This window comes from Falco punctatus (genome assembly GCF_963210335.1).
Source record: "Falco punctatus genome assembly, chromosome: 7".
In the NCBI taxonomy this organism is placed as follows: domain Eukaryota; kingdom Metazoa; phylum Chordata; class Aves; order Falconiformes; family Falconidae; genus Falco; species Falco punctatus.
The window spans coordinates 70779183-70806020 of NC_137587.1; the positions used below are offsets into that span (position 1 = coordinate 70779183).

General features: G+C 56.3%; 1 protein-coding gene across 1 annotated transcript in view; it reads right to left on the reverse strand.

Moving 5' to 3' along the window:
• Positions 1-26189, reverse strand: part of LINGO1 (leucine rich repeat and Ig domain containing 1) — a 176516-nt gene extending 150327 nt beyond the window's left edge. Inside the window, exons 1-2 of the mRNA XM_080395439.1 lie at positions 18786-26189; positions 3884-4056 (exon numbers count right to left, since the gene is read on the reverse strand). The gene's annotated coding sequence lies outside the window, so the exon portion shown is untranslated. The remainder of the gene's footprint in view (positions 1-3883; positions 4057-18785) is intronic.
• Between the last annotated feature and the right edge of the window lie 649 nt (positions 26190-26838).

The following is a 26838-nucleotide window of genomic DNA, read 5'->3' on the forward strand; positions in this document are numbered from 1 at the left end:
GTAGCGATTTGCGTGCTCACCTGGAAAGGCAGACATCCTCCTATCCCTTGCAGAGCTGCTGAGAAACCAGCTCCTGGCTTTTCTCCTAAAAGTTTACCACCACCACACTTGAGCTGCAAGGGGAAGATGCAAAATCCCTTCTCCCTTGGTCCAGGCACTGCAGTGGTAAAGCCAGAGGTGAGCCAGCTCTGCGGGAGAGCCTGCTTCCAGGGAAATGCTTGGAGGGTCGCAGCAGCCAGCTGGGACTCCATCTCCCCTTTTGTAGGGACCCAGGACCACAGCTGCAGCATGCCCCAGGGCAGAGACACCGCTCCCCGGCACCAGCCCTGCTCCTCATCGGCATGCCGGGCACACGCATCCCAGCGGCACGGGGCTGCTCCCCCGGAATTCAATGCGTGTGCCCAAGCAGTGGCAGCAGGAAGGCTTGGAAAAGTAGAGCAAGAGAAGAGAACAGGAGGGAGGCGCAAGGCGCAGCATGGCAGCTCAGGCTGCAAAGCCCCAGCTGGCAGCATTGCTCCTGTTACCTGCGCGACCTTGGGAGCCCCGGACAAGCTGCAGAGATGAGAGGGAAAGCGTCCAGCGGCATCTCTGCGTGCTGCTGGGGACACGGAAAGTCAGGCAGGGGACAGAGGGGTGGGTGCCATTTAGTCTGTGCCACCCCAGCAATGGAGCTCACCGGGTGGGCCAGGTTGCTTTTTCGTGTGTCTCAGCCCCTTCCCCAAAAACACAGCTCCCAACCCCAAGCCGCCTTTGCACAGCACATCAGCGGGTCTTTGGTTTTGCTCCCACAGGAGCACTTGCACGGGAAGAGGTGCACCCCCGCGTCGCTCCCCTCGGACCCAGCTCTTGCAGGGGGCAGCGGCAGGAGGGGGGGGCAGGCTCTGCCGGCGCTGCCCGGAGGGAAGGGCAGCAGCCTCCCTCTGCCATGCAGGAGGCAGTGTCAGCACGCAGGCAGGCTCCCCAGATCACAGCGTGCGTATCTTGAGAGCTCACAATAAATATTTAAAGGTGGAGGGGAAAAAAAACCCGCTCCTCTCTGCGAGTTCTCTGTCTTTGCTCTGGGATTTGAGGCAGAGACAGACAGAAATATGACAAAGGAGACGCAGGTTTCAGCAAATCATGGGCACATCAGAAGCGATGGCTTTCAGATGCCGGCTTTGCTGCAAGATAAATTCCCTCCTGGCCGCATGCCTGACAACCCTGACAGCCCTTGGGGACTGCAGGTCTGCTTTCCCTGCACATACGCAGGGCTGCAGCAAGCCCACCTCCTTACATCCATGCACCCCAGAGAACGCCCAGCCCGCGACGGGAGCCAGGCATTACCTAGATCCCTTTCCAAGCCAGTTAAAGCTGGTCCTGAGCCATGGGGGTACGCGTGTTCCTCCTTGCCCTGTCTTGCGTGCATGCACGACGTGATGGGCTCTACATCAGGGTGTCAGACAAATGCTCCCAAATCCCTGTCCCCACAGCAGAGCTCTGCCAGAGGGGCAAACCACGGCTCGGCTTTCTGGATGCCTCACATGAGCAATGGCGGGGGGGGGGGGAAGGATGGGAGGTGACAGCCCTACCCAGCTCCCACAGCCCCGTGCTGGGCCACCACTTGGAGGCAGTGGCCGGAGCAGCCACAGAGGACGGGCTGTTCTGTATGGCAAGGCTGTCCTCAGGATGCTTTTATTTCCAGAGAGAGCTCATTAGCTCCGGTTGTGTAGCAGTTCGGGGTTTTTTTTCCCCTGTTATCAAGAGCTGGAAAACTCCACTGAATAGTATCTCCAAGCACGAGTGGAACAAAGACAGGGCACAGGGGGAGAGCAGCAACAAAACCGGAGATAATCAAAGCTGCTGCTGCAGCCTGGTATCACTTACGATCTCCATCTCATTTGGATTTCCCAGCTGGAATGGTCGCCACTTGCCCAGCCCCCAGCAGCCCCCTGTGCACCTGCAGGACCCATCCAGAGCCGGCTCTGCTCAAAGAGGGTTCAGAGCAGCACAGGAGGGTTTGAGATGGCTGGGAACCAGATTCAAGGCTCCCTGGAAGCAGCCCACTGGATCGGATGGGATGCCAGGAGCCAAAGGGGCTTGTGCATGTACTAGGCAAGGATCTGTCCCTGGCATGGCTACAGGAGGGGTTTAATCCAGGCACATCCTACCCAAGGCAGGCGCTCAGGGATGCTCGGGCAGCGCTGCCCTGCCGGGATCGCTCTGCAGCAGCCACCTCTTTATCAAGCCCTGATGTTCCTCACCCACTGCTGCACAGTTCAGCACATGCTGCAGGGGATGCAGCCGAGAAAACACGACAGGGGATAAGCCAACTCCCCAGATATGATCACAAGCCCCATTATCTCCTTAACCATCCCAGATCTATTCCTCCTTATCTAAATCCTCCTTCTGTTTTTTCCCATCTCTTAACGTAGTTGCTCTTGGAGCATCGAAGCCTCCCCAGAAGTGAGGGAGGCTGCCGGAGAGCCTGATGCCCCGGGCTGCCACTCACCACAGCTAATGGGATAGACTCCAATTGACTGGCTCCGGCGATTTAAAGTTAATAAAATGTTAAAAGCAGCCCTATAAATCATCCATGCAGGAAGTGACCTGGACAGGAGGCCTAACGAGTTAGCAGAGGGTTTTATTTAAAAGCCATTTGTCTGAGAAGTGCAACACAAAGAGTCAAATAACTCTTAGGGAAACAGCAGTGCTGGAGCTACCAGGAGGATTAGAGTGGGCTGGATATTTACGGCCGCGGACGGCAGCCCTAGCAGTGCTAACTGCCCCCTGATTCCCTAGCCGGACAGCTGGAGCATCCCAGCTGATCCCAGCTCCAGAGGTATGAGAAGGGAGCTCCCAAAGGGAATCAGGACAAGTCAGACCCCAGCTCCAACTTGTGTTTTTAGCTCACTGGGGCTACTGTGACCCTCTCACGGACCTCCCAAAACAGGAGTCTTGAGCCCATGCCCACAGGGTGACAGGCCGGTGACATCCACATCTTCCCCCAAGCCCCAGCAGCCCAGCACAGGGTAATACACATGTGGACAAGTTGTGATTATCCTGTGTTACCAGACACAGCCACCACCTCTGTTTGCAAGGAGGAGCTTGAAAACAAAAGGCCCTAAAGTCTAAAAACCCAAAACAATCCCAGAAATTGAGGTTTTGGTTTCTAAACCTAAATTTCCACTCCGCAGCCATGAAGACCTATTTTGCACCCCTCAGGAGGGCGGTCAGCCCCACAGCAGCCTCAGCCCCAGCTCACAAACCCAGTTCTACTTCCTTAACCTTAAAAAAAAAAACCCTACTGTGACGTGCAAAGAGCAGACGAGTGTGTTTCACTGGGCCAGGGGCTCAGTCCCCCTCCAGACACACAGACACCCCCAGCCACCCTGCACCCTCCTGCCACAGGAAGCCTCCGAAATACCCCAAAGGCCTTTTACAGTGGGAGCAAAGGCGGCGCACGCTTGGGAAGCCTCCAGAGCATCGTTAAAAGGCAAATTATAGACAATTATCCTCCGAAGTACATCAGGGAAGCAGAGGCAGCCACCAGGCGCTGGTTCCACCCAAGCCTGGCTCCTTGCAGCAGCCCAGGCTACCTTCTAAAACTACGAGCAAATTCACAGGTGGGATACAGTCTGCCAACAACCGGCTACATCAGGAGTGATGCCACCTTCAAAATCACCTTTTAATTGCAAGACAAGGGCAGTTCTCACCCCTGACCCAGCACCTGGCCCTCCCAGCAAGCGGAGGGGGAGAGGAGCAGCCTGCCAGCAGCTGTGCACGCTGCCCAGGGGACAGAGCCCACCTGGGCAAGGCAGGAGGTGCAACGACCCGAGACATAACCTAGCTTTCAGCTGCATTAGCAGCCTCCTTGCTGTTCACAGACAAAGGATGCGGTCCTTACCTTGGGAGGGATGTGAGAGGCTGGGTGCGGGTGCAGCTGGCTCTCCCCACCTGCGACAGGCACCTTCCTGGGGGAGCAGGGAAGCCTAGCAGCGCCGGGGGGCTGTGGCCGGGGGGCTGCTCCAGTGGCTCTGCGGGTGCTGAGGGCGGCTCATGGCTCCCGGGTGCAGGGGGCTGTGGGTGAGAAGGCACAGGAGATGTCAGGCAGGGAACGCATGGCCTCGAGCGCCCACCGAGCAAACCCACCCCACAGCAAGCTTGACTTGAAAATTAGGAAGGTGAAGAACTTTAAATATTGACTTTTTTCTATATTGCTTTTATTTCCCCCCTCCCCATCATCAAGGAAACAAGAGAAGCCACATGGGACCTGCTTAGCTCCGGACCCTTAAGCAGATGTGAACACCTGAAAATGTCCAGCACCCCCTGAGGGGCTCCTGGCAGGCACAGGGTGGTATTTGGGAGCAGTTCCCACGGGGTGTTACTGCGCTTCCAGCATCCCTGGTCCACAGGAAGCACAAGCTTGCCTGGGCAAGCAGCCCACCTGCCCGCACTGACGCATGCAGCCAAGAACATGCAAGGGAAGGACCCCCCAGCAAAATGGGCCAAGTTGGGGGTCTCATGAGGCCAGGGGAGCTCTCCCTCCTGCTACCTCAGAAATACTAAGAGAAAGCAGGTCTCTGACTTGCTGATCTGCAAGTATTCCTGCCAACTTCAATGCTGAAAGAGAAGTGAGACCCTTTTCTGATGGAGGAGGTGGCACCTTCACCCCTCCTCTAACCAGCCTCACCTCCCTGTGCAGTGCTATCCTCTCCAGCACAGGTTTGATTTAATGCATTTATTTAGCAGTGAGGTCCCCAAGGCAAAGCTCACATCCTCTTTTGCGTCTCAAACAGTTTTGAGCAGTCCGTGTGTAACAAATTAATAGTAAAGTGATGGCGCCTTGAAAAATAGACTCTCCCATCCTCAGAAAAGGGGCCACGTCTCCCAGTTACTCCAAAGGGCACCGCTTTAGACCTTGCTGAGCAAATGGTATTTAGCCACAGCCACCTTTTAATGGGAATGATGTGATCCTGCAAGGGCTGCGGTCATCTTAAGATACCCTCATGCTGCACAGGGAGAGGGCAGGGAGGAGGAGGAGGGATGGAAGCAGGTGCTGTTAGCGGAGGTGGTTTTTAGCAGCCATCCCCAACCTGAGGTCTGGCAACCTACCCCAAGCTGCCAGTTACACTCAGCATCCCTCGGTCATGAAAAGTATCCATGAGGTTAGCAGCAGAGGCTGGCAAATATTTGCCAAGGATTCCTCCAAATCTCCAAGCCCACCATGCACTTGCTGCAAATTTGTTTGCTGATCGTGGTCCTTATGCTAATTTGCAAAATGGAGAGCAAAAAGTAAGACAGCTGTACTGCTGAAGAGTGAAGGGGAGTGAGGAGGATACTACTTCACCTGGAAGACAACTCCACCGACCCTAACAAGGGCTCAGTAATTAACACCTGCAGCACTGGAGCACAGGGGGGTCTAGTGCCCAGCTCCTGATGCTGCCTGTGGCTGAGGGAAGCGATCTCTCAGTGAAGGCAGCAACAGGGAATGGAAGGATGCTGCTGGGGGTGGCGATAGCTGCATGTCAGGAGCACCTCTGAGGTATATGGGCAGCAATTTCCCCAGCCCAAGCTCCCTGCACGGGTATGTTGCAAAGGGGTGGTGGGAAAGCACCCCCCTCCTCCCCTTCCCTGCTCCCCCTGCCTCAGTCCCCAAAGAGGTTTCCACCAGTCACTCCCCTGGCTTCTCCTCTGATCTTGGCACCTTACCAAGCTCCAGCCCAGGCCAAGCAAGCTGCTAATTAGCTGCACTAATTAATCACAGTTTCCATTGTTTATTCTTTTGTTCTCACACAAACACCAACGCTACCCGCACGGTGAGCTGCCATGCGGCTGCAGAGCAAAGGTGGTGGAGCTGGGACCGGGGGCACTGACCACCCCTGGCTGCTGCCACCACCGCGGGGGCACGGAGCCGCTGGAGCACACGTGCCACCATCCCAAGTCCCACCTATGGCCACCAGCACCACAGCCTGCCTCTCTCCAGCCACGGGGCTGGCTGCCCCTCCATCAGATCCCCCCAGGGAGCCACCCCACATCTGCTCCCAGGAGCAGGCACCACAGCCACAGCCGGCACACGGCCCGGTGCACAGCCAGCCACCCGCTTCCCCGTACACCGGAATCCTGCCTTTGTGCCGCTGGATCCACTGCCCCAGCATTAGGCACCTGCCCATCCCGAGCTAACCTCCAGAAAGCTCCCTGGGGAGGGGGGAAGTGGGGGGGGGCTTCCCTGGGGTATCCCTGGTATGCCAGAGGCATGGGAGGGCAGGAGGACACCCCGGCTGTGACTCCTTGCCAGCGCTGGCAGGCTGTGCTGGGAATGAACACAACAGACGATTTACCTCTCCTCTCCACTCCCTCTGTCAGGGCTTTTTTTAACCAGGTATTTGGGGGGGAAGAAAAAAAAAAAAAGATGACACCAATGGAGAAAAAAGAACTGTTAGTCCAAGGGAGCTTGTGTTGTTAAATACAGAGAAATCCAAGTCTGGAGTCCAACAGAGGCCAAGGTTTCTGGGCTTTGACACAGCTGACAAGCTGGAGCACAATGAGAAAATACGTGCACAGAAATAGCCAGGCAGGATAAAGGATTTACTGCCTCTTTCACAGAAAACAAAAGAATAAGCTTAAACACTCCATTTAGGAGCGCGGGGAAAAAAAAAAAAAAAACCACAACAAACCCGATCTGCACGTAGAATATTTGAGCAGCAGGATTACTGGGAGGTGAAGAGAAACCAAATCCTGCCTGTCCGGGGTGCAGGAGGTGATGACGACGCTGCGGTGAGGCAGCAGCATCCCCAGGGAGCTTCTCACCGGGCCTGCACTAATCCCCAGCAGCATCTTGCAGCGAGCGCACACACAACACGCCAGGTCCCACCTCAGAGCCACCCTGTCCCTCCCCTCCTGCCCTGCCCTGGGGCAGATCGGCACAAGCACAACCCAGCTGTGGGTCAGAGCATCCCGGCACAGCCCACTGTCACACTAACATCTGTGCCCTCTCCTGTCTGGATCACTTCTCGTGGGCTGATCCTGGCAGCGAGATCCCCCTTTCTGCTGAAGTCCCTCTCCGGGGTCCATCGCCCCGGTGCCACGCACCCCAGCTAACGGGGCCGGGGCTGCCTGGCTTTCAGACAGGCTTTTCCATGATGGGAAGGCTCCAGGCTGGTGGCTGCTCTCCATTTTGTGAGGAAATCATCCCAGACTGCCTCCGTGGGGGAGGCCTGATGGAAGGAGAGCTGGGGCTGGCAGGGGTTTGGGGGAAATTCTCCCTCCCACCACCTCTCCATGTTTGTCCTTGTTGAAGAGGGAAGTTTGGAGTTCCCTGAAAGTTTCCTCCAACTTCCATGAAAGAGAAACTCTTCAGAGAACAGATGGGAACCCAGTTTCCCTGATAAAAGTGCTGCAGTGGGATTTTTTGTGGATTTCTTTTCTTTCTTTCTTTCTTTCTTTTGAGTAGCACCAGCCAGAACAGAGCATTGCAACCAGTCAGGCAGAAGGTCTTACCCTTTCCATGGCAGGACACCAAGTCTCCCAGCTGGAGACCAGGACAGAACCCATCCCTGGTCCTGCTGAGAAGCAAGTTAAAAGCCAAAGCCATCATTACTGGGATGAAACACCACAAGATTCACAAACCCGCTTACTCCTCCAGCCTGGAAGTGCTCGTGCCAGAGCAGCTCAGACTGTATTTCTGAAACGCCCAGGCGGCTGGGAGACGCTGGTGGGTCATTTAGTCCATTCCCCCTTTGGAAATGGGGATTCACTGTGCCTAAAGCACGCCCAACGGCTACGGTCAAGCCTAGCCTCCAACATCTCCAGCAAATCCAATCCTACAACCCTCCTTGGCAGCTTACACACTGCTTAATTGCCCTGATATGCACTGAGGGGGTTTTGGTAAAAAGCAGCTGATTTCTCAGCAGCAACAAATAGTTGGGAAAGCTTTCTCTCTGGCAAACTCTCTCTATTGTTCATCTCTTTCACACAAAATGTTCCTAATGAAGAGGGAAAGAAAGATCTTGGCTTCTTTCAAAACAATCTGAAATATTATATTAAAAACATGCACCGACGGTTGACATATTTAGTGCATTGCTTTATAAAGCAAATTGCCCGAGCTCATTCAGAGCTTGACACCATTACAGCAGCACATAACTACGGGGCTGGGAGGATACGCTGCAAGAAGTCCCACTCTGGCAGGGCTACGGAGCACCTTGGAGCAGCCAGAGCACCCTGACTCCGGCTTCAGTGGTAGCTGAAAGCCACCAGGGTCACCCAGACCCCAAAGAGAGGGGTGTTCAAGCACCACCCAACATGCTAACATGAGGATTACAGCAGGTTTCAGACCTGTGAATCCCTCTTGCTCCTCATCTAGACATCTGCAAAGGTCCGAGGCTGGGAGGATGCAGTACATGCCGTGCCAGGCTCTCCCCGCAATGGGCACCCACGCTGTGGGAGCAAACCTCAGTGTTTCCCTCGCCACGCCAAGCCTAATCCCTTGGAAATGGGAAGAACCTCTCAGTTCAGTAGGTTTTGACCTGGGGATGTCTGGGTTTCTGTCCATTTCAAAGGGGAAAGGAGACAACCTGCCCTCAGTGGGAGCACACGAGAAAACAGGCACTAGAAGCACCAAAACCTGACAATTTCTGTCCAAACTTCAAGAGAAAACGCACTCAGCGATGCAACCTCCCAAGCTCAGAGCCGCCAGACCTAAGCCCTTGCTGCTGCCAGCCAGGTTCAGCCCCCACATCAGGCAGCTGCCCCTGGAGGCTGGCAGGGTCTCCCTCCCTGCCTGGCACACGCAGGGTCCCTACAGAGCATCCATCCTCTCCCCAGGCATCTTGGAAGTGCTCCGGGATCTGCTGCAACAGGATTTTCCCAGATTTTAAAGTGATGCTCAGAAAACAAACAGACATAGAAACAGCTCTGATTACAAGGCTGGTTTGTGTCCAAGAGCAGCCCAGGGGCCAGGCTAAGATCGGCAACAGTGCCTTAAGAGCCCCTCGCTGGAGGCTGCTGTGAGGTATGGCTCCCCACCGACTCTGGTCCATGCCAGCTCCATGTCTGGTTTACAGGAGCAGGGGCAGGAGAAATGAGCAGGTTTTCTGGCACATCGGATCTCCTCCAGGGACCAAAAGTTTTGATGCTGACAAAGCCACTGCACCCTGTGCTGCTGTAAGGGTGCTCAGCCAAGACATTAGGGTGCTCCCAGAGATGATGCTGGCCTCAGCAGGGACATCCCAAGGGTGACCAGCATCCTTCCTCCAGCACAGGAAGCACAGAAGGAACCTCCAAAGGCTGTCATGAAAACGTCAGCACTGAGAACTTGGATTTTCATTATTGTATTCCCTTCTGAACAACCTGCTATACCATTAATTACCCAGTCATGGGAAGCCAACATTTCAGGTGGGCGCCATTTGTGATGGAGGGGCAGACACTCCTCCAGGTGGCCCAGTCTGCACCTGCCAGAGCCCCTGGCTCTCAGACACACAGCTGATTTCATTCTTCTTAGGATCAAACTGAGATTCAGGCAGGAAATATCCTGCACCCACCACCTACCAACCCCCAATGCTGGTAAGGGTGGTGGTCCTGGGGGAATCACATCTTCCCCTCCAAGCAGGAGAGGGGGGTCTCAGCACAGGGCAGGGTGTGCAGAGCACCTTTAGGCACATTTGCCTGTGACCTAACCCCATCTGCAGGGGGGGTCGCTAACACTGGGTCCTGATTCCCCAGGACAGGTTGGTGCAGAGCCAAAAAGCACAGCACAGACAACTGCTGCCCCATGCCAGGACGCAGCTAAAGCCCCCCAAACAGGGCACAGACCTTCAGAAGCCCTGGTGGGCCCTGAGCTCTCTGACCTTCTTTGACTCAGGACTGCAAGCCCTCCAAGAAGGTCCAGCAGCGCCTCATCACTCCCACCCTCTCCAGACCCCCTTGGGTGCACCAGCACCAGCAAGTGGCTACGCTCCCTGAAGCGAGATCCACTGTGCAAGAGGCATCACAACAGATCAGAGGGACCCAGGGCTCCTCCTCATTTATATTCCCCTCCAGCTGCAGCCTTCAACATGGCTGAGGAAGGCAAGGCAAGACAAGGCCTACAGAGAATGCCTAAAGATTATTTCTCTCAGATTCCAATTTATTTTCCATCATTAATGCTTTTGAAAGCCCAACACGTCCTGCAAACAGAAAGAGCATGTTAAACACGCAGGCAGCGGAGCTGCAAAACCAAGATGGGCACGTGCCTGGCACAGGTACCCGGCCAGCTGGGGGGACGCGCGGCACCAGCAGGCACCCTGCTAGCAGCACGGCCGAGGGAAGGGCTCTGGGGCCAGCCAGCACCACCCTTGCTCAAGAGAAGCTGCAAGAGAAGCTATTTATCCCCCACAGAGAGGTCCCTCACACATCCACTCGAGCCTCTACCCACAGCCCTGGAAACATGAAAGCGTCATCCTGGAAAGCAGAGGTACCGCCAGCCTAGGTGCTGAGCATCACACAGCGACGGAAAGAACGCAGGACTGGGGGAGAACGACGTGCATGAAGGATGAGAGGAGCTGGAGTCTTCCATAATGTAAAGAAAATTGCTTTCACCAACTATCTGCACTTTTAAAGCAATTACATTTGGGGGGAAGCCGAGAGCACGTCTGAGTGCTGTGCACATGGCGGGTGTGTTTTAAAATGCGAGAACTCAGTAAGGAAAAAAATAGAAAAAGAAAATGCGTTTAAAAAAAATTATTTCACGCAGTAGGTACTGAGCAGATAAAATATTTATAACTTAGGGAGGGGACAGCTCTTGGAGGCAGCCAGACATCCCAGCAACGGGATAAGCCAGAGCTCAGAAGAGGAGCCCAGGCAGCACGCCCCCACTAAGGGTCCCCTTCCCTCGAAGCAGGGACACCCCCCCCGGGAAGCCCTGACAGCACAGCAGCTGCGCGCTGCCTGGCCCGGCAGAAATAAGGCTTGCCTTAATTAAAACACTGTTCACCCTTCACTTCAGCTGCTCACCCAGGAGTGATCGTAACAAGCGAGAGTCGCTGCGAGGCCGGCATCAGGGTCGGCTCTCAGTGGACTTGAACACCCTCGAGAACCTGCTGCCCTCAGATGAAAGACGGAGCCACCTTAATGCTTCCATTTACGGACCTGCAGGCTGAACCAAAACTCAGTAAGCAGCCCAGCGCCGACCAGTTAAAGCCTTCCCCGGACCAGATCTAGACTGGGAGGCAGCGGCTTTATTTGGCCATAGATTAGAAGCTCCTTCAGGCTATCAGAAATACTTCTGATCTCCTTGCCCAACAAGCTGTCACCCTTCAGCACCATTTTTCCCCTCTAATCTGCTAGAATTAGGAAGGATCCCAGGCCATAAACACATCTCTAATTACCAAAGCGGCAGGGGCGAAGCTGCCCCGCTCCCTGCAGCCGCTGCACTGACTGCTGCCAGCGCTGCTTAGACATCTAATTTATCAGGCGGATGCCCCTTTCACTTTCTGGCCATGTATCTTCCCCTCGTCTTTATCTGCTCTGGGGACAGGTGTGGGAAGTGGAGAAGTGGCATCTGTGGCTGCTGGTGACAGAGCCCCTTTTCAAAAGATGCTGTTCCGCTGTTATTACCAACTCTTGCCAAGTGGAATTGAGACATGAAGTAGATTTGTGCCCAAGATAATGGCGTTTATTAGACAAGCTATTGAGAAGAAAACAAAAGCTAACCGTGGAGAGCCACTAAGAGCAATGCTTGGAGAGAATACATCAAGAATACAAAGAGGAGCAGTGTTAATAGGTGGTGCTTCCCATCAATGATTAGAAACCTTGAGCAGTCCCTTAACGACACCGGGAGAGCGAAGGTTAGCGTCAACCAGCAAGAGGTGACAAACAGTACAAAGGTGTCCGCACCCTCAGACAAGGTGTTCAACCCCTTCTTTCACTGTCAGACACGGCTGAGCATCTCTGCCCCAGGGTGGCAGCCCCCAGCTTGCCCACGACCCTTCTCCTCACCTACACGAGCATCACACAACCAACCCCTAGCCCGTATGCTTTCGCTACACACAGAGATACCACTCCACAGAGCAAGGATTCCGGGACAGCTGCTCTGCCCCCCACCACTGTACCCCACAGCAGCACATGAAGGGAAGGAGAATTAAGTCTCTGCACCCTCCTGGAGCAACCAGGGCACTTCTGACAAAGCCAGAATTGCCTTTCCACAGGGAATGCCTTGAAGATCATGGATCCATCTAGATTTTTCCTATTGGAGACCATCTCCTCCTCACCAATCTTTCCTTGCCTGCTGGTTAACCACCAGCCAGCCCAAGCCCCCGGTGAGATTAGCTGGAGCCTGGCACAATGCTCACACCGAGCCACAGCAGAGATCTTTGGGAAAACAGTATCACATGGGAAAGCAGATATCACAGCTGCTAAACAACTGCTGGTCTGGGTCCTTGGCGTTTTCTGCTTTCAGATTTCCAGTCCAGGCAAACAGCACAGGAAGTCCCCAGATCCCCTAGCGTCACGGCCAGCCCATGGGGATAGCTGCTTTCACAGCCAGACCTCTCCATCCCAGCCTTCCTCTCCTGCTCTGGGAGGATGCTCAAGGGCTGGGCTGGGGCAAGAGCCGGCGGCACCGGGCAGCGTGGAGGAGGGCGAGCTCAGGCAGGAGCACAAGGGCGTCCCTGCAGCCCAGCACCTCCCAAGAAATTTATTGATTGTGACACACTGTCAAAGTGAGACGCGCCTCATTAGTCAGAACCGAAGCAAATAGGAGGGCTCTTTAGCCAATTTTTAAAAAAAAATAATAATAATCAGGCATGCTCCATGGAGCTCACCACCTCCCCGCCTTCAGCCCCAACGGCAAGTCAGAAACTAAGGCAAGATGTAACACAGATCAGAGTCACGGCTTCTCCCCTTCCCCAAGATGGTGAATTCCCGATTTCCAGCAAGCAGCAGCAGCCAGGAGCAGCCAGCAACCATCACACAGCCAGGCTGGATCCGGCACAGCCATCTGGAACAACATGGAGCTCCAGGAGCCACACCTGACACTTGGAGAGTTTGAAAATGAGAGGTTTTGTTTCACAGCTCCTGGAGCATTTTATTTCCCAACTCTTGAAACAGAGCTCATTGACTCTCCTGAGTGGCACTCTCTGCTTAAAAAAAATCTATTTTTAAAAGCTTTTCTTTTTTAAATGACGTGGTTTTCCTTTGTGGGTTAAGCTGAGCTGGCACATGCCTTTTTTGTTGTTTTTTCTTTGTGGTTTTCCTCCAAGATTTATCAGCCTTTGGTGCAAAGGGCACTACAACTCTTCTCCAGCTTGCTGGCAATGCTGACCCTCCAGAGTTTTACACCACCTTCCTCCACCCCAGCCTCTTTGCACCACGAGGGAGCCCCTGGCCCTCAGCAGCGTGAGGAGAGCCCCCCCCAGACTCCCACCATGCAGCAAGCTGCTCAACAAGGGGGGCTGCACGGCAAAGCCTCCCAGCACCTGCAGGACAGGAAGGCGGACGGAGGCAGGACAGGCAGAGGGACCATTTTGATGCCACCAGAGCATCAGCTGCCCCACCACAAGCCAGTTTGAAGTTTCACAAGCGCACGGACGTGCCTGTTGGCAGAGAACACCCCAGCTCGCTGCTTTCCAACCGGCACCAGAGGAAGGCGGGAGCTGAAGACGGAGCCGTGGACATTGGGTGGATCAGTCGGGTCCAGCACCACAAGATGAGCCTGTTGTCCCTGCACCAGGGGCCAAGGTGCCCCCAGGCAGAAAGCAAAATTCACCTTACAGGGGACACATCCAACAGCTGGCGGAGGCACCCTGAGAAAAGCCCTCTCTCCTCCACTCAGCAAGAGAAGGGAGAGGCTGCTGGCCTGAAGGGTGCCATCACCCATGAGCTCCCCCCGCCCAGGGCTGGCCGGGGACACCCCACCTGCCACAGCAGGGGCCACCTCCAGCCCTCAGCTGGGGGTTCAGGCTGCCCAAGCCCTTTGGTCACCAGCCTAGGAAGGAGCACTAGGCACACGGATGCTTGTCCTGCGCTCCCCTCCCCGCCCCTGGCCCAGCACCAGGCAAGCCGAGCCCAGCCCAGCTGCATTTTTCCTAAATTAAACAATAAACAAGGAGCTGTTGCAGATTTCCCTTACACTGCAGTTCCTTATTAATCCCCACAGTAAACACAAAGGGGAAAAAAAAATAATTAACCTAAGAGGGTTGCTTTCTGTTTAAAGATACAAATGGATGCTAAAAGCAGACAAAGGAGCCCAAGCAGATGCAGGGCAGAAGGAGCGGGGAGCTGCCCACCGGCCCCCGGCGCAGGGAGGGCAGCGGGGCTTGCACTGGCCAAGCCTGGGAGCCTCTGGCCCACAGGAACCATCACCAGCACGGGAAGGCAACCCGCAGGGCTGCACAACCCTGACCCCCGGCAGGGTCTGTCACCCTGGCAAGGGCTTTCTGAGGAGCGGGGCCACCCCCCATACACCCCAGCCTGAACAGACTCTCTCCTCCCAGCAGGTCCCCAAGGCTGGGGGGGTCAATGGCTCCCGCCGCAGGCGTGGGGTGCAGCACGCCGGGCGCTGGGGGAATGGCTGGGCAGCAAAACCACAATTATTCGCCTGGAAAAGGGCCAGGACACTGAACTAACCCCCTGCACGCGGCGACTAAACCTATGCGAGGAGGCTGCTTTAGTGAGAAATGGCCATTTGAAGCTTAACAGCTCTCACTGGCAGATTCCCCCCCCCCTCTCTCTTCCCTCTGTAGCTGCTTCCCGTACAGTGCACCCAGCTAATTAATTACAGAGCACAATCCAATCAGTCAGGCCATCCTATTGCAGTTAAAGGCATTTAAGAGATAATGCCATGAAACTCCAGATGGACTGGCCTGACCCCTGCCTCCGACACCGCTGGGGTGCTCAGGAGCTGCCGCCGCTCCAGCCGACATCCCAGATCCAAGCATACCAAAAAAAGCCCTTCAGACGCTTGCAGTGCTCCCGTGGGCGGGTTGCCAAGCCCCTGCTGACTTTAATGAGACCTGTGCCGTCCTCTTCCACTTGCAGCTTGCCCCGGGGCACCCGGGCTCACCGCTGCCTGCGGAGCACATGCTAGCCTGGCTCAACACAAGCACGGGTAAGGGAGATGCCCCCCGCCCGGCTTCTCCTGCTCCGAGTTTGCCCTCAGGGTGGCAGAAGGACAGATTTGAAGGCCAGATGCCAGCCCATCTTCTCCCCCCTGCTGCCGACACATGCCCCACATATGGTCAGCTGCGGCAGAGGCTGCCTCAAGGTGCTGTGCGCCACTGTTGGGGGCACCCTGATCCTTCCCCATCTCGTCATAGGGCTCTGCTCCAGCCCCCTGCCACTCCCCCAAATACCAAGAGATGACGGCTACTGCTCAGCAGCAGAGACTGGCCGCACTGGAGATGGGCTTTGACGGCAAACAGAGGTAGGGGCGTGGCTAAAGTGATGGCATGCTGAACAACCAGCTCCTTTTTGGTTACTGTTGCCAGCACTGACGTGCTGGTCTCCATATGGGATGTTCTCAGCTTTGCAGAGATGGTTTCAATCTCCTCCCTGGGCTAAAAGTGTGGGAGTTCAACCGAAACCTGAAGTGCCGAGGAGTGAGAAGTTACCAGACCCCTTGGACAAAGGTGGGGGCTTGCATTCGGTCTTGAATCAGGTACTGTCCCTCCCACCGTCCCCGGCAACGGGTTCATTCAGTGGGTGCCCTTGGTACATCAAGCACCCTTCTTTTCTTAATCACAGCTATCCGAGGTCCAATCCTGACCATGTATCGCTGGAAGCCCGGCTGGTTCCCAAGCCACTCGCTGCAGTGGTATTCAAGGAAAAACCTGTGGCACCAGATCCTGAGCATCCCCACAAAGACTCGGTGTGGCTACATTGCTTTCTGCCAGCCACGCTCCCAGCCGCCTCATGTTTGATGATGAAAGTGGCTGATTCTGCGATTTACTGATCCTACCCTTGGTTAATTTTGCCTGCCTGGGGTGAGGATAAGCTCTTGGATTTGCAAACATTTTGAGGATTGTTGTTTTAGTTATTTATTTCCCCCCCCCTGTTGTGTGTGCATGCGTCAAAAGCTCTTATGCCTTGGTCCAAAGCCCAAAGTTAAGGCGGGTGATATACATCAAGTCTAAATATGCTCCTGTCACAGGTGGCATCAAAAGCTAGTTGCAGTGGAAATGAGCAAGGGTTCTGCTCTCACTTGGTCCAGCCCATCTCACAGCAGTTTAACCTCCAAGGAGAAGCGAGGAAGAGCCTCTCCTCCTCAATCACGCCTCCAAAACGCCTTTGTCAGACTCAAGCACAGCTAACTACGGCAAGGGACAGAAAGGCTCTTCTCAGAGCTCTCCTCACTCAAGCCAAATACCCAGCTATCCTGCATCAGGACCAGCACCACGCAGGCCACAGTGCTTCAGCACTAAAGAGCATCAACAAGGTTTGCACCCAAACGACAACCTCCGGGTTTCCCTATTGCAGATTTGCAAAAGGGGGACACGACTCTGGCGGGGCTGGAGCACAGCTGCAAGCAAACGGTGGCATTTACCAGCCACAAATGGAAAGGGGACAGTGCTGAGATGACGTCTAATAACTGGGTCTTCCTGAAAACACCGTATCTGCGCATCTACAAAACTCACCATCTTGCAAGGACATTTACTGAACATCCCTTACAGTGTCAGCAACAGACACCAGCGATTAGCAAGAGGAGCTAGAACCGACAGTGGTCAGTGTGGATGGGGCAGGACCAACCCAGACCTCCACACACCAGCTGCTGTTACATGTCGGTGGGAGCTGCGTGAGGGCTGGCTTGCTCTAATCAGCACTAAAAGAAGCACAGCTGACTCCTTACCACGGACCCTAAAACAAGGAACGTAACTACAATAACAACACACCACCAGAGCTTCAGCCAGAAAATCAGCCCACCAGCTCCTCGTACCCACATCCCCCCTGAGAAGGCTAAGGAACAAGGACAGAGGACAGCTCAGCACATCTAGATAAAAAATAAAACAAAAGGTGATGTCCTCCCTCCTCCCACCGGTGTGCCCCAGATGGACTCGTTACACAGTCTGGCTGCAGAGAGGCCTCGTTTCACGGTAGATACGGCCACGGTGGGACGCCACGGCAGAAGGACCGTCTGGAGGAACTTCTGCTCTCTGGTCTGAACCCGGCTCCTGGGGCCAGTGATCTCAGCCGGGCGGGATGAGGAGACAGATGCTCCACGCATCCCAGCACTGCAGCCCTGGCAGGGTGGGGACATCCCCCGTGAGCACTGAGCCCCCCTGCTGCAGCCGTTTGGAGAGGGAAGAGGCTTTTCCCCATGGAGTCAGGGAACCGAAACTCTCCAAACGCTTATCTCAAGAGCTCCTGTAGAGCGCTACAGGGATATGGCAGGAGGAGGGAGGAGAAGCTGTTCAATAAACCCTGAGGCCATCCCACCTTATGTGCTTAGACACAGCTCTGGAGTACCTTGGTTCTAGAGGTAATTCCCGCCTCCTTGGCTCCCTGGGGATCCCATAAAACAGGGCACGTCTCCTGACAGCCCCGCAAGGACTCCTTGAGACTGAAAAGATGAGCTGAAATGAAGCAATGCTGGAAAAGCATCAGCCCCTCAGAGGATGGCATCGACTTGAGGCTGTGCTACCAGCCCAGAGCATCCGCTCTGCACCGAGCCCCCAAAGCAATGCACCAGCGAAAGTTCTCAGCCTTCAGCATCCATCTTCCCTTTGCCACAGCTGTAGCACCAGCGTTGCTGCTGGAGCCTGCACCGTCCCATTTTCTGCACCTTGCTATGAACCCTTCTAGAAGCCACCAATTAAACCACTGAACTGTTCTCAGCTCAGCCTCCCATGCATGAAAACGTCCTGTTATTTCACACCTGCCAAGAGTTGTGTCCCAGCAGATTTATCTTGAACTGACACTTGAGGATAATTAAACCCCTCTCTCTCTCCTGTTAGCAGCGCAGCAGATAAAAGGAGAGCCCTGGGGCCCTCCGATCGCTGTTGTGGCGGGTTGCTTCTGTACAAGCCAAGGAACATGAGATGAGCCTCAGTTTCTCAAGAGACATGGATGGGGGGAGGGGGCAGGAGGACAGCTTTGCAATTTGCCCTAATTTGGCAGAGGAGCTGAACAAGACGCAAGACGCATGCAGGCAGCTTCCCTAGCAGGGCAGATCATCTGGAGAATGAAGAGCTGGAAAACAAATGTCTGGGATCGAATCGAACCCACCCTTGTTGCTAAACCTGGGGTATCATCCGTCACCGAGCCATCGGTCCCCAGAGGTCCGACCATCACGGTCCAGGCACCCTTCCCACCACCTGCTCCAGCTCCAGCCTGAGCTGCCCAAGGCAGGGCTGGCTCCCAGCGCACCCACCGTTACCGGAGGCGCTGGGTGCCCCATTGAGTCAGCCCAAAGTTGGCCGCGTTTGGGGAGTGGGTGGCAAGGTGGGCGAGCAGCCGGCCTGGCAACAGCCCCCTGCTCAGCCCTGCCCACCCCCCGCCTGCTGCCTGAGGTTGCTGCGCGTATCCAACCTCAAAGCCCAGCTTCGATCCTGGCGGTTTTGAGGTTGGCGCTGAGCATCTGCCATCACTCCGGGCTGGGCCTCCGGCAGCTCGGGCGGGGGGCGGGCGGGAAACCGCGAGCACGGGGACCCCCACCTACCTGCCCCAAGGAGCCCTGCACGCCGCCGAGGGGTCCCTTCCCTCCTCCTAGCCCCGCTGCGAGGGCGGCAGGCGGCAGGTCCCACTTGCTGAGCGATGCTCAGAGAAGCCGCAGGTCCCCAAGGAGCGCCCCCCCCCAGCCCCATCCCGCTGCGGCTGCCCCCTCCCCCCGCCACCGTTACCTGCGGGGGCTCGGGCGGCGGCCGGGCGAGACGCGCCGCGCTGCAGCTGGGCTCGGCTCCGCGGGGCTCGGCGCATCCTCCGCCGCTCGGGGCTCGGCCGGGCTCCCGCGCCCCGCTCCCCGCCGCTCGGCTCCGCGCTCCGCCGCACGCGCTCCCCCGCACCCCGCGGCAGCGGCGGGGACGCGCGCATACCCCGGGGCTGGCGGCTCGAGGCTCCGCTCGCCGCCGCGGCGCCCGGCACCTCCCGCCGCCGCCGTACCGGAGCGCCCCGCCCGCCCCCGCCTCCCCGCGCCCCTCCGCGCCCGGCCCCGGCGACAAATCGCGGCCGGGATTGCTTTAAAGAGAGAGCGTCCGCAGAGCCGGGGGAGGGGGGGCACGCGGCTTGACCCTCCCCCGGGCTGCACGGCGCCCCCCGGGCCCCCTGGGGCTCTGGGCATGCTGTGCGGCCGAGCCCCGACAGCTCAGCGCACTGGTGGCTGCAGCGGTGCTGCCATTGATGGCCTTTGCAGCCATCAGTGCGTTGAGCTGTCGGGGCTCAGCCACGTCCCCCCCGCACGGGGCGCGGGCAGCCCTGATGCTGAGCCCCAGCCAGCAGCACACCATGCAGCCCCCCTCCATTATTCTGTGACGGTGAGAGACACCCCCTAAGCAACCTGGCGGGGTGCCAGCCTCGTGGGGGGAAATGTTCCTGGATCCCTGGGGAGAACAGAGCTGACTGGGGTTGGGGCAGGTTATCCACTGCCCTGCACCTTCCCAGTGAGCCCCAGTCCTGCTGCAGCTGAGGGACGCTGGGCCAAGCTGTCCCCAGGTGCACAGCACCACCAGCAGCCTGTGACTTACCAGAGGGGCTTTCCAACAAACATTTTACCCATACGACGTCTCAGCAGGATCTGAGGGAAGCCACAGCCTTCCTTGGCACTCGGTGCATTCAGCAATCACGCTAAAATCTCTGCCTGGAGATCATGGGCTCGAGCTGGCAGCTCTGCAGGGCCTGGCTGTCCAGCTGCCCACGGAGGAAGCCCCTCTCCTTGCCCCCCGCTGCGCCCCATGCCTAAACAGCCCCCTGAAGAGCACCATCAACTGTTTCTCTGCAAGACCAACTTACACCATGCCCTGCACACATCTGGTGCTCGTGTCTGTACACCTGGCACGGGCCACCTGGCACAGGAGACGCTAATCCAGTGGGAAAGGCATATGAAGCTTTGGCAGAGCCCCCTCCCCAAGCAGCCCTCACCTTCTCCACAGGCCTCCTTTAATGAACGTGTTCGTGCACTCATCCATAAAAACCATTGCTAATTTGGGGTGCTCTGTTGCAAATTTGCAAGATGATTGAATCGGGCATTGTCCTATTCCCAGACCTAAGTTTATCCCCCTGGCTGGGTTTGCCTTACCCCTTCCCAGGGCTGGAGGAGAGGACCCACCGAGGTCCTCAGTGCCCTGGACCCTGCCCTGGGGAAATGCCCTGGGCTCCCTTCTACAAGCCAAGCTGCAAGCCCCCTTCCCAAAGCTGCCACCCTGCCACACTCTAGCTTCAGGTATTATCAGATGTTTTCTGATTCTGAAAATCCATCAGATTTTCTCCTGCCAATATCCTCCTCCTGCTTGCTCAAGCAGGAGCAGAGGCTTGCAGGCCTGTGGGTTTTAATCAAACCCGGAGTTCTCTACACCGTTAAGTTACCTCTGTTTGTCTTGCTGGAATGAAGCAACCTGTTTGGTGAGGTTTTCCAGAGCACCCCAGCCTGTGCAGCCTGGGGGAGTGAATGTGCCCCTGGCCCTGGGCTACCGGCTGGACTGCAGCAGCCCACCGTGGCCACAGCTGGCACGGGTGCTGGTGGGGGTGCCAGCGGTGCTCAGCGCTGCACAGCCACCAGGAGCAAGCCCAGTGCTCCCTGTCCCGAGGAAACTCCAGCCGCCACAGCAAGGGCAGGCAGACCTGGGGGCAGGAGCAGGCAGAGGGGCAGGCAGCTCGCTCAGGGGGACAGAGCTGGGAGCAGGATGGGAGCAGGCAGCGCCGCGCAGCCCCGGCTCTGCGGCAGGAGCACAGGCAGCACCCCTCCATGCCTCACGCTGTGGTACTGATCCTCGCTGCTTTCGCGCTTGGTGTGTTTCATCAGTGAACACCATCTGTACCAGAACCAGGTATTGTTATGACCTTTGAGGCTCCATCCAGTGGTCGCTTCCATCAGATGCTTTTGTGTCTTACGATGATCCCAGGCACGGTGCCAGACTCAGAACACGCTGAAAGCAGGGAACATCTTTCCTCTGGTTTCAGGAAGGAGATATAGCATCCAAAAAACCTGTCCAGGATTTGGGCTAGAATTATTCCTATTCCATTAACACTAGGGATAAGTGAGATAGGAAAATCCACCTCATAGGAGGATTGGAAAGTAATTAATGCATAACATTAGTAATGATCTTCTTATTCCAGCTCTGCTTATTATTACAACAAGCTTTGCTCTAGTCCACCATGATGTGCTGCATAAAGCAGCTATCTTCTGAATCTGATTTCCTGTTTGGAGATGATCTCTAGCTGAGAAATTACCTGCTCTCAAAACTGATTAGAGTCCTCATCAGCAGATTCTTCACCCATCCTTTAGGCAGGCCCTAGAATATACAAGGAATTCAGAATAATTTCATGCAGGAGGTAAAATCTGGAGTTGGTGGCCCAGCTGTGTGCTGTTTCCAGAGAAAATCCAGAAAAAGCAATGACGGCAGCAGGTCGCCAGCCCAAATCCGGGTGCTATGAGCTGCTCCGCTCAGGTCAGTGGATGCTTCAGCTCCTGTGGTGCCTTCCCTGCCCACGGCCGATGCTGGCTGCCTCTGGCTCATCGCCGCGTCCACTCCCAAGCACTTTGGGGGGCTGTCCCCAGCTCTGGGTGCCTGACAGTCCCTGTGCAGAGGGGGCCTGGCATCAGCTGTCCCTGCCTGCAGGAACGATGCTCCCTGCCCTAGGAAACTGGGGTCCTCAGAGGTGCCAGCACTGCATGATGCACCCAGGACATCCAGAAAGGAGCCTGGAGTGGGCAGGACCCTGCTGGCTCCCACTTCAGACCCCTGCAGTTGCAGGCAGCTGGTTTTCTGCTCCCTTCACATGCTGGTCCAGCTCCGTCTGGAAAGCAGTGAGGTATTTTTCCTTCTCTGCTTCCCATGGCTAAAAACTGTCTCGCAACTCCCATGGTTAAAAACTGTCTCCTAATTTCCAGCCTACATTAGACAGTTTAAACCTATTTGTTCTTGTGCCAGCACAGTCTTTTAGCTTAAATGGTTCCTTTCTGTACCTAGTGTTTACTTGCTTGATATATTTATGGAGAGTAATCATATCCCCGCTTTACCTTCCCTTTTCTGGGCTAGACAAGCCAAGTGCTTTCAGTCTTGTCTTATAAGACAGGCTCTCCATTCCCCCCACCATGCTAACAGCCCTTCTCCGCACCACTTCCAGCATGAATTAATCTTGCTGGAAGACGGGCCACTGCGGCTGCGTGTGGCACTTTGAACATCTCCCAGTGCCCAGCACAGCCATCGGTGCCTGCTCCACCTCGCCTGATGCCACCCCAAAGCTGGCAACTGCAGCTCGGAGCACAGCAGTGCCACCCATGTGCTGGCCTTCCCCGTGCCAGGTTGTCACCTGAATGAGGTGACGCTGCAAGAGACCTTGCCCTGTGCCTGCAGAACAAGCCTACCCAGCCAGCTCCCCAGGCTGCCGGCTCCTGCCTTCCCCTCTGGCCGAACGCAGCGGGGTTGGGCGCTCCCGCATACTAAAGAGGGTTGATTTCTCTCTTCTCTGCTGCACTGCAATGGTGTACGTGCGGAGCTCTCCCGTGGGGGGTTATAAACTCCTGTAGCCTTAAATGAAACTCACAGAGGACACACAGACTCATCCCACTAAACACAAGAGGGAGATGGTATCACCATGCTCTGATGGTCACTAATAACTTTACCTCTCCTGTGCTATTCTCAGCAGAGATAAACCTCCAGTGTCTGATGAGCCAGAACAGAAATATCCAATGGTTCTCTGTTCTTTTCTATTTTTGCTGCAAGCTGGTTAACCCTGAAATCCAATTACTGCTCATTATTCAATGGAACTTGCCTCTTATCAAATGGACACATTGCGGGGCCGCTGTGCCGACTCCAAGTGCTAATGGAGCTGCAAATTACTCCTGCCATGCTGACGGACCCATAGGTGTGAGCCCAGGGGTACTGCTGCAGCACCCCCATGTACGCTCCGGGGACGCCTACACCCTGCATCCCTTTCCCGGCGCTGCTGAGCGCGCTGCCCACGTGCCAGCCATGGGCTGATGTGACCACAGGCTCCCTGGAGCTGCAGGCACAGCGCACACAGCAGCACCGGCTGCGAGCTTCGGCTCCCAAGGTTGCTGCGGCATGTCCTCGCCCTCCAGCCCAGTGCCATGGCCAGAGCTGCCCTGCCTGGCCACCCATGGGTGCCACGGACCCGTCCCGCACCCCAGCACGTGGCTGGGCTTGTTGGCTGGGTGCTCGGAGGGGTCAGGCAAGCAGCCTTTAAGCTCCGGGGGTTATTGTGCACGGTGTGAAATGCAAGGGGCTGATCCAGGCGCGCCGTGGATCAGCCTGGGAGCCTTGATGTGCGGGAGAGGCTGGCTCCCTGCATTAGCACGGGAAGCAGGCACGCAGCCAAGCCCAAATGCCACCTAATTCACATTCGGCACTGAATTCAGCAGGTGGGGAAAGGGGAGAAAAAAAAAAAAAAAGCTTTGCAGTTTTCCAGTTTTCTTTGCTGATTAAAGTCATGGCACAGCAAGTTTCACCTACGTTCATTAGCAAGAGGGGAGGGAGGGGGATGTTCCCAGCAGCAGCTGCTGCCAACACTCCCCCAGCACTGAAGACGCAGCTGGGCACGAGCTGAACCTCCTGCCCATGACCCGGTGCTACACAGGCTGGATGCTGCCCCGGGGCCCTGACCCACATCCTTTGCCCTGCAATCTCCCATCTTCCTCTCCCTGGCATTAGCCTACCCTGCCACGATGGCCTCAGGGATAGTTTCTCAGGTCAGCTTGGTTTAAATAAGCCCCACAGTAGTCTCTCTCTCTTCCAGATCATCCATCGTTTCTTCTTTGAGACAGCTTAGGCTAATCCCCCTCAGAGACAGATGATGGAAATGGCAGGGGATGCTCCAGGCGAGGTCTCCTGGCGCCACCAGACGCGCCTGCCACTCTTCCTGGCACCCACCACTGCATCGTCACTGGGCTGCTGGTAAACCCTGCCAAGCCCTGCTTGCTGCCTGCCTGCCTGCCTCCCCATGCGCTGCTGACAATATCACACCCCCAGTTTCTCATCGACTAGACCAACAGGCAATCCGGTGGGGATCTGGACCAGCCATGGACACACGGCTGCGTTGCAGCCTCGTTAGCACGGTGACACAAAGATCGGGGCTGCAAAGCACAGCTGCGCAATGGGGACCCGTGTCTCACTTGTCCAATTCAGCTCATACCGCCTCGGCACGAGCATGCTCTCAGAGCACCGAGGAGCTGCTGCTGCCATCTCTGCCCTGATTTCCCTGGCTGCACCAGCCTTTTATTCATTGCACTGCCCGCCCATGCCCCTGCAAAGAGATTCTCACGCGAAATGTCATCCACTCACACTCAAGACATCGAGGCTGCTGGCAGGAGGATGGGAGCAGGACCAGTGTGATGGATGCTCAGGAAGGATCATGCCCACGTCGTCAAATTTCAGTCCCTCCACACAGGGCCAACTGTGGGAAGTCAGCAAAGCCAGGACTGGAGCCACAGGTGGGTGCGGGACATGGGGAGTGGTGGCTCAAGGTCCTCTGGCTCGGTGCTGTGCCTGGGGGGCGCTGGAGCTGGGCATCCCCCGCATGCAGGGGCAGGTGGGCAGTAACAGCAGGCACTGAGAGCTGAGCACAAGGCTTTCACTTCCACCCCCAGCTAACTTGTCAGCTATCATTTTCCTGATTAGAGCTAATTAATTCCCCCAGCCACCCTCCCAATTCGTTAAAGTGATTAGCACCTTGGCCAACAGCACCAGCAGTGCCCTCCCCGCTCCCACCCCTGATCATGGGAGGATCAGTCTGCACCTGCCTGCCAGGCACCCACCAGAGCAGAAGATCGTGAGGTGCCACACTGAGCTCCTGTGGGACCCAGCAGCTCCCCGTGGCCTGGGTCTGGTCCCCACTCTCCAGTCCTCGTTTGGCTCTCTCCTGCTCGTTCCAAAGGCAGAGCATCCCAGGGAGCCACGGAGGGGGAAGGGGAGAAAGAAGCTGATGAAACCCCAGTAAGTGAAAGATTAAACATAATGCCAAGTAAATTAATATACAAGAAGAGAAGGCAGCTTTTAAATTAACTCATTATACTGCTAGGCTTTCAAACCCATTTATTTACCCCATAGGTCCTGCAGCTTCATATGGAAAATGGCTTCTGCTTGACTGCTATTAAAGCTCAAACGCAGAGCGACGTGGCTGCGCGACAGCCGCCGAAGGCTGGTAGTCGACACCTGAGCATGCCCACAGATATATGCAGGGACGGGTAATTGCACATGCAAAACGTTCGGCTGTGACAGCAAGCAGGACGGTTGAGCAGAGAAATGGGAATGCATTTCCATGCACAATTACCTGGGGTGGGGGCTGAGCCACAGCTCCAGAAGACAACAGGGTCGGGCTCCCCCCCCCCCCCCCCCCCCCGGCAAGTGCTGTGTGTGCTGTGTGATAGCCGCCTCCTCTCCATGCCTGCCTATTTCCCAGGGGAGCAGGGCATTTCCATCCTCCCAGGAACCGGGGAATGCTGAGCTGGATGAACCCAGTGCTTATTACTGGGTTAGCTGTGATCACGGAGCAAAATGCGCTGTTCTTTGGGCAGGGGGTGGGGTGGGGGGGTGGATTTACTGGGAAAAGGGGCAGGGAAGGAAGCAGATAGTCTAAGCCCCTTTGTTTGAGAAGTGGCTGTGATCAGGTGAGGCTTTTCTATGGGGTCTCTTATTCAGGAGTTGCTGTTCCCAGGTCTTACTGATGAGCCGGAGCTGGTTCATAATAGAGGATAATAAATAAAAGGGCAAAGGGGGGAAAGAAGAAACCCAGACCTCATTTTCTTCCCACTGCCTCCCCTTGAGCTGGCAAACAAAAGCCAAGCCGAGCAGCAGGATGCTCAGCCCGAGCTATGGCGAAGCGGCTCATGCTGGCGCAGATGGCACGTTCCTCGGGGTCTCCTTGTGCCAGGGGCAAGGTCTGGTGCTGGCTCTGCCAAGGGGAGCCGCACAGGCCAGGCCGGCAGCTAGCCCAGAGCCTGCTTTGTCCCCATTCCTGGCTGCCAGCTTCACTGCACTACAATTCCCAGCAGCCTGCAGGAGGGTCTTTGCCTCAGAAAGCAGCATTGAGCAGGGCACGGCTGATAAAGCGCTTGAGGGACAGAGCCAGCCCAGCAGCCAGCTCAGTGCCAGACTGCCAGAGGTGGATGCGGATGGCGAGGCAGCACCAGGAATTTTCAAGGCCAGGGCAAAGGGCTGGAGCGGGGCTTGGGGGCACAGCGCTTCCCAGTGGGGCTGCAGTGGGCGAGGGCAGGGTGATGGCATCACATCTTGCACGCTCGCACTGTCCTCATCATGCTTTGCTTTGCCCTTCAGCAACCAGCATCAGCTGCTCTGCTGGCTGGGCAGGGAGAGGAGGTGGTCCTGGGTGGTCTTGGAAAGGCTTCTCCTGGCCCAGTCTTGGGAGCACAACATGGGGGGGCCACCTCTGTGGCCAGGCGGGAGCAAACCTGCCTCCCCAGGGGCTCCGAGGACAGTGACACTGTGGCCCTGGGCTCAGGTGGGAATCACTGGAAAGAGGCAGCCCCCAAGCCCCGCCCTCCCCCATGCCTCTAATTATCACACCTTCACCTCCGGGAGTGCCAGTCCTACTTTCCCCCATTCATAATTCAGCCTGACACAGCCCAGCAAAAATCAATTCACTCTTATAAGAAAGTGCCAAGGCAAATTATTTCCTAAAGCCTTCGACAGGGCTTTCTTCTCCCCCAATGACTGTATCTTCTGTGTAGAGTCCTAAATTACAGATTAACCCTTTGAGCTC